The sequence below is a fragment of the Magnolia sinica genome, chromosome 4 (assembly GCF_029962835.1).
Source record: "Magnolia sinica isolate HGM2019 chromosome 4, MsV1, whole genome shotgun sequence".
NCBI classification, from domain to species: domain Eukaryota; kingdom Viridiplantae; phylum Streptophyta; class Magnoliopsida; order Magnoliales; family Magnoliaceae; genus Magnolia; species Magnolia sinica.
This window is the reverse complement of record NC_080576.1, coordinates 100,066,076-100,072,164: the sequence shown is the minus strand read 5'-3', so window position 1 is coordinate 100,072,164 and position 6,089 is coordinate 100,066,076.

Genomic DNA, 6,089 nt, shown 5'->3' with positions numbered 1-6,089 from the left:
AAGGTGATCCATTGTCCCTGTTCCTATTTCTAATAGTTAGGGAGGCACTTTCCAGAATGATGAATAAAGGTCAAGAAGAAGGCATCATTAGTGGTATCAAAGTTGAAGGTATGGATACACCAATTTCTCACTTCTAGTTTGCAGATGATACGTTTGTATTCAGTGAAGCTGAATAGGAAAAGGTGAGCAATTTGCGAACAACGATCTAGTGCTTTCCAACCACATTCGTTGGTCTTCCGCTGTGCATTGGGAAATCCAAAGTCCTTATGAGACAAAGTCATAGATAGGTTCGAAATGTACCTTGTTAGATGGAAATGCATATTCTTATCCCTGAGCGGGCGTTTAACTCTCATTAAGGCAACACTATTGAATCTTCCCTTATATTTCATGTCTTTATTCAAATGCCCGGCTTCGATTTTAGCAACTCTAGAAAAATTAAGACATGACTTCCTATGGCATGGGAAGGAAGAGAAGAAGAAATTTCATCTGGTTGAATGGAAGGAGGTATGTAAGTATATCCAAGAAGGTGGAGTAGGTGTAAAAGATCTTAAGATAATGAACCGGGCCCTCTTAGGGAAGTGGACCTGGAGGCTTGAGACTAAAAATGGGGAGTCTTTGGAACATGATAGTTAAGAGTAAATATGGGAGCTCAGGGGGAGGTTGGTTATTACGACCCCAATTTTGATATCCAGTCATATACATTCATACAGACGAACAACCTTTTTGGGAAATAAGTAAGAACTTAGAAAAGCCACAAATTATATTGTATTCATTCTCATTCATGGCGGAAGTGTTGAATTTCGGGGACGAAATTCTCTTTAAGAGGGGTAGATTGTAATACCATGTACCTTAGTACTCAGGTGTTACCATGAATTCCTACCTCATTGAACTGATCACCTATACTCTAGTAAAAAATTTAACTGTTAGGAGTAATCCTCATTTATAGATCAAGCTATTCGACCGTTGATTTTCAAGATCGACCGTCGCAACATCACAAACCTCCATTTCTAGGGTCACAATTGCGATAAAACATTGAACAACGCTTAATTATACCAACAGAGATGTACATTACCAGTTTTGAAACCTGACCCATCAGATTCACCATTCATCCTATTCACACTACACAATTTAGAAACCAATCACTTGACCACTGCAATTAAGCATATGATCACTCACTGTACTAATAATTGTCATCTAAACTAGGAAGAGACCTTTAGAAAATTGATGATGGGTCTAGTTAGCGATCTGACCGTTGGATCGATGAAAATTACAGAATAAATTCAAAATTTATCTAGTACGGCCCAATGGAGTTCTGGATATGCCTGAACTTTCGTTTGAGGCCATGATTTGGGTCTCCAAAGAGAAAGGACGGTGTGGATTTCAAAAATACATCACAGTGGACCCCACACATATGTTGTGTGCACCAGGGGTGGTGCTCCCGCAGCACACCGAACTCGTCAACATTGTCAAACATGAAAATCCGAAAAAAGAGGATTTTCCTCTCCTTTTCCTTCTTTTCCCGCCGCTCGCGTTTTGAACGGATAGCGCCCGTTTGGGTTCGATCGTGGCCCACCATCACGGGCCTTTACGTTGATCCGAACTGTCCATCTGATTCAGTCAGTGGGGCCGACCAAAACTCACTGTCTTTCATGGGAATTTTGCCCGTGTGTGGGCACAAATCCAGACGCAGAAAGCCAGTGTATGCAGTGAGATCTTTCCAAAAATTGAAACCCGGTTTTCGCTGCTAGCTTGGCAACCCATTCCAGCACTCCTTTCTCAATCCCAACCATTTTCCTAAGCTAATCCTAGCCCGATCTTTTTCTTTTCGCATGAGATTTCGCCGCAACCAAAGATTTCGTGCACCGTAGAGTTCGGGTGATGGTTCTCCGAAAATTGGGCCCCATTGTGTTCTAAGGACAGATCCACACCGTCCAGTTTCTGTGGATTTAATGATCAACAATTTAGAATGACCCGCCATTAATGGCTGGGTCATCTTCCCCGTCGAGCCAAGAAATCCATCCCCACATGGTGGATCCCATTTGTTGATCTGCAACGATCATCTATTGGCCCATAGCACCTAAAGATCATCCCCATAAGTCAATTAGATCCATGCAATCAAATCGAGCTACGTCAACTGCCACATCAACAAAAAAAAATAACGAGTTACACCAAATCGAGTGTAACTAATCTCTCCATTAGTTGGGATAAAGGATTCTAGAAATAGGCCAATAGAGCCCTATTTAAGCCTCCTTTTAGGGCAACCCTTCTCGAAAATGGAAAGGAAATAAGAAAGAGGGAAAGAGCGCCGTTTAGTGCCACATCGGGATGAGTCGACTCGGTTCGTTACTGTGACTTCGGGCCGAGTTCACGGTAACATCTGGTCGTAGGGGATGCGTTGCAGCAGAGGGAGAAACAGAAAGAAGGAAATAAAGGAAGAAGAAGAAAAGAAAAGAAAGGAAGAAGATATGGAGAGAGAGAGAGAGCTCGACTGAGTCGGCTCAGTTCGGGCCGAGTGAAGCATCTGAGGGTAGTAGACTCGCTGAGTTGGCCGACGTTCCGATCTAGTGTGGGTCCGGTTCTTCTGGTGTCTTGTAGAAGGAAGAAGGAGAAGAAGAAGGAGAGTGTGAGGGAGAGAGTCATGCAGTGTGGTTGCCGTGTCGACTTAGCTCAACCGGGACTGAGTCAGGTCGAGTCTGTCACCCATTGTTGGTCTTGGAGCAGCTTTTGGTCTGCTTGTACTAGTGTTGAGATTGTGAAAGCTAGTTTGTACTGCATCGAGTTGAGATAGGTCAACGACTCGATGAGTTCTCTCCTTGCTTGCTCATTTTCGTAAGTTCTATTAGAGTTAGACTAGAGTTATTCTTAGTTTTTGTTGTATTGATTTGATCACAGGAAAACTATTACCTCCAAGCTGGGAATCCACCTCTTGTGGTCAACCGTGGGGATTGCGTTAGTCCAGGATTTCTAATCCTGGATACAAATTCAACTATTGGATCCTCCTGGGACCTATTTTCGGGTGCGCATTTTAGGTCATCATGAAATTGTAAGGTAAATGACCTCCTTAAGCACTCAATAAAGCTTTTCTTGGGCATATGGATGTTTCTCGCTGATTTGAATATTTAAGATTGGTTTTCTTCAACTTTTTATATTTCAATCCTCTCCTGGTAGAGTTCAACTAATCCTAATCTATTGCGCATAACATTTGGGATTATCGGGTGTTAATACTTCTTAGTAATCTTTTATCGAGATTAGAAGATGGTTAATTTCTAAGGTGAGGATTACCCTTCAAGTTTTTCTACATCAAGATAGTTAGCTTAATTCATTTATTTCATTAGTTTTCATAATACAACATATAATGGAAATAATGATGATTTCTATTTGAATAATTCTTTGTAAATAATTGATAGTTGGATTTAAATTCACGTATTCAAACTTGCTATTGATCTTAAATATTCATATTCTGGTTTAAACTGAACATTTTATCTGTATAAGTGCTATCAATATTGTACATGGCTTGTTTCACCACTTGTGATTACTTTATGGTGTGTGTGTGTGTGTGTGTGTGTGTGTGTGTGTGTGTATTGGGAGGGGGAGGTCCTCGAACTAGTGGCAAATTGTGTAATGGACTAATTGAGATTATGTCGTGGACTTACCATCTTGTGAATCACTTGTACCTTTGTGGCTTTTGCGACAATCCCTTCTATCGCATCCTTGAATGGACCGTTTTCCTTATATGGCTTTGATTGACTATTTATCCCTTTGCGGCTTTGATGGATTATTTTCGTATAACCTTGCGATGGTAAGTTTTACTTGTTGAACTATGATTGACCACTAGTTGAAGAGATTATCTTTAAATATCTCATTTGTTAGTTTCATGAGTCAGGGATAGTGGTATGTGACACTATGCCCAAGCTGTTAGCCTATGCTGGGTAACAAGCCTCCTATAGTGACCTTTGAGCTCTTTAAAAATGGCTATTTGAAAGCAGAATAATAGTGGTTGGGTTAATTATGCATTTCATAACATGCGAACTTTACCGGGTGGTCGATGTAAGACACGGGATTTCTCGGGGCACTACAGGCTGTACCATGGAGTATTTTACCGGGTGATCCTAATTATTATCACATGCATTCGAACCACTATGGGTTGTCCTTGTTGTATGGACTTTTCTAGGTGCCTAATCCTCCTTAGGGCATACATTTGAGTACTTTTTCGAGAGATTAGTTTGTCTTGGGTGTCCTCGTTGCATTGTCTTTTTCGGGCGCCTAGTCTTCATTAGGGCGTACCTTTGAGTACTTTTCTAGGTAGCTAGTTCTCCGCGTGGCAACTGGATGTGCATCCCCAGGTCTATGAGTATGTGCATGCATTTATGCATTTAAACAAAAATTTCTTTGTAAAATTTATTCAATGTATGTGTATCTAATAAACTCTATCTTATTACTATGATGGTCATTATGAAATATTCATTATAAACTATTCCTAAAAACTATTCTTAATTATCATGATGCTTTGATAAATCTTGGAGTTATACCTCACTGGGATAGTCATTGACGCTATCAAACCATATTCAGTGTGCAGGAGACGTAGCTGATGGGCATGTTGGTACCCATGTGGAGTATGAGGAGTTAGATGATCTTGCGGCTTTAGTTTATAGATTTCATTCATGTTTAATTTGTGCCATCATATAATGTAAAGATTTAAGACATTAGTTTGTATAAGTTTTTGGGCACCCACTTGAATATTTTGTTATATATGTTTGGACTTCCCTCTTATGCTTGATTTATTTCTATTTTGTTGAATTGCTAACTCTGATAAATAAAAAACAATATGTACGTGAAATTTGTGCTATCTTTAAAGGTTAACACTTGGGTTTTGGAAACAGAGGTGTTACATTGGTGGACCAAGGATTCCTGGAATTATAAGGCATCGGCTCTTTGGAGAGGTGTGTTATCCATAAAAAAAGGAAGTCCTCAAAGGTATTGGATTTGAGATGGGAAAGGGAGATAACATTTATTTTTAGGAAGACATTTGGGTAAGAGATACAACTTTGAAAGAGGATTTCCCAGACATATTTCACCTCGCCCCAAATCAAGTCACAACAGTAACAAGTTGCTACTCCGTTCTCAGAGGTAAAGTCGAGTGGAACCCGGTGTGCAGAAGAAATCTTCAAGATTGGGAGATTGAAGAGTACATAGCCCTCCTTGATCGTATTTACAATAGCAAGCCGGATCAGTTTAGCGCAAACAGATTAGTTTGGAGATTCAATAAATCAATTAAATTCTCGGTTAAGTCTTTACACAATCTTATGGGCAGTGATCTTTCCTCCAAAGAAGAGCCATTGACAAATCAGGTTTGGAGTTACCCAGTCCCACCAAAGATTGTAGCCTTTGGATGGCTGGTTGGAAAGAAGAAGGTTCTCATGGTTGATAATTTGAGAAAAAGGGGGATGATAATTGCAAATGTTTGCCTATGCTGCATGGTAGATGAAGAATCGGTAGATCACGTTTTTGTTCACTGCTCCTTTATTAACCAAATCTGGCCAAAAATTTTGAACCCCTTCGGTATCACTTGGTCTTTCTCTGATTCAGTAGGACGACTCCTTAAGGCTTGGTATAGTGTTAGTTGGGTAGACATAGGACTGTGTTATGGCGATTGGCTCTTCTAGTTGTTTGGTGGTCCGTGTGGGAAGAAAGGAATGGGAGATGCTTCAGGAGTGTCTCTAACTTGGTGGAGTCCATACTTCGTAGAGTGAATGAATTTATGGTAAAGTGGGCTTCAAATGTATATAATCTTAAGGGCTGTAACTTTCATTTTCTTGTAGCATAGGATAGTCCTCTTTCTCAACGGCCATGCTCTCTCTGCGTTCTCCTTTTCAAGCTTTTAATATAAGATTCATTATCTTTCAAAGAAAGAAAATTGTGTTGGAAACCATGAACCGTGGTGTATGCCATAATGGTATTGGTGGTTGTACTAGCCACCGCCGCTACCATTACGATACATGCTGTTATAACTTTTAAGAAAAAGAAAAAGAAAAAAAAAAGAGAAACTATATTAGCCTTGTAATCGACTGTTATGGGGCCGTAACAGGCTA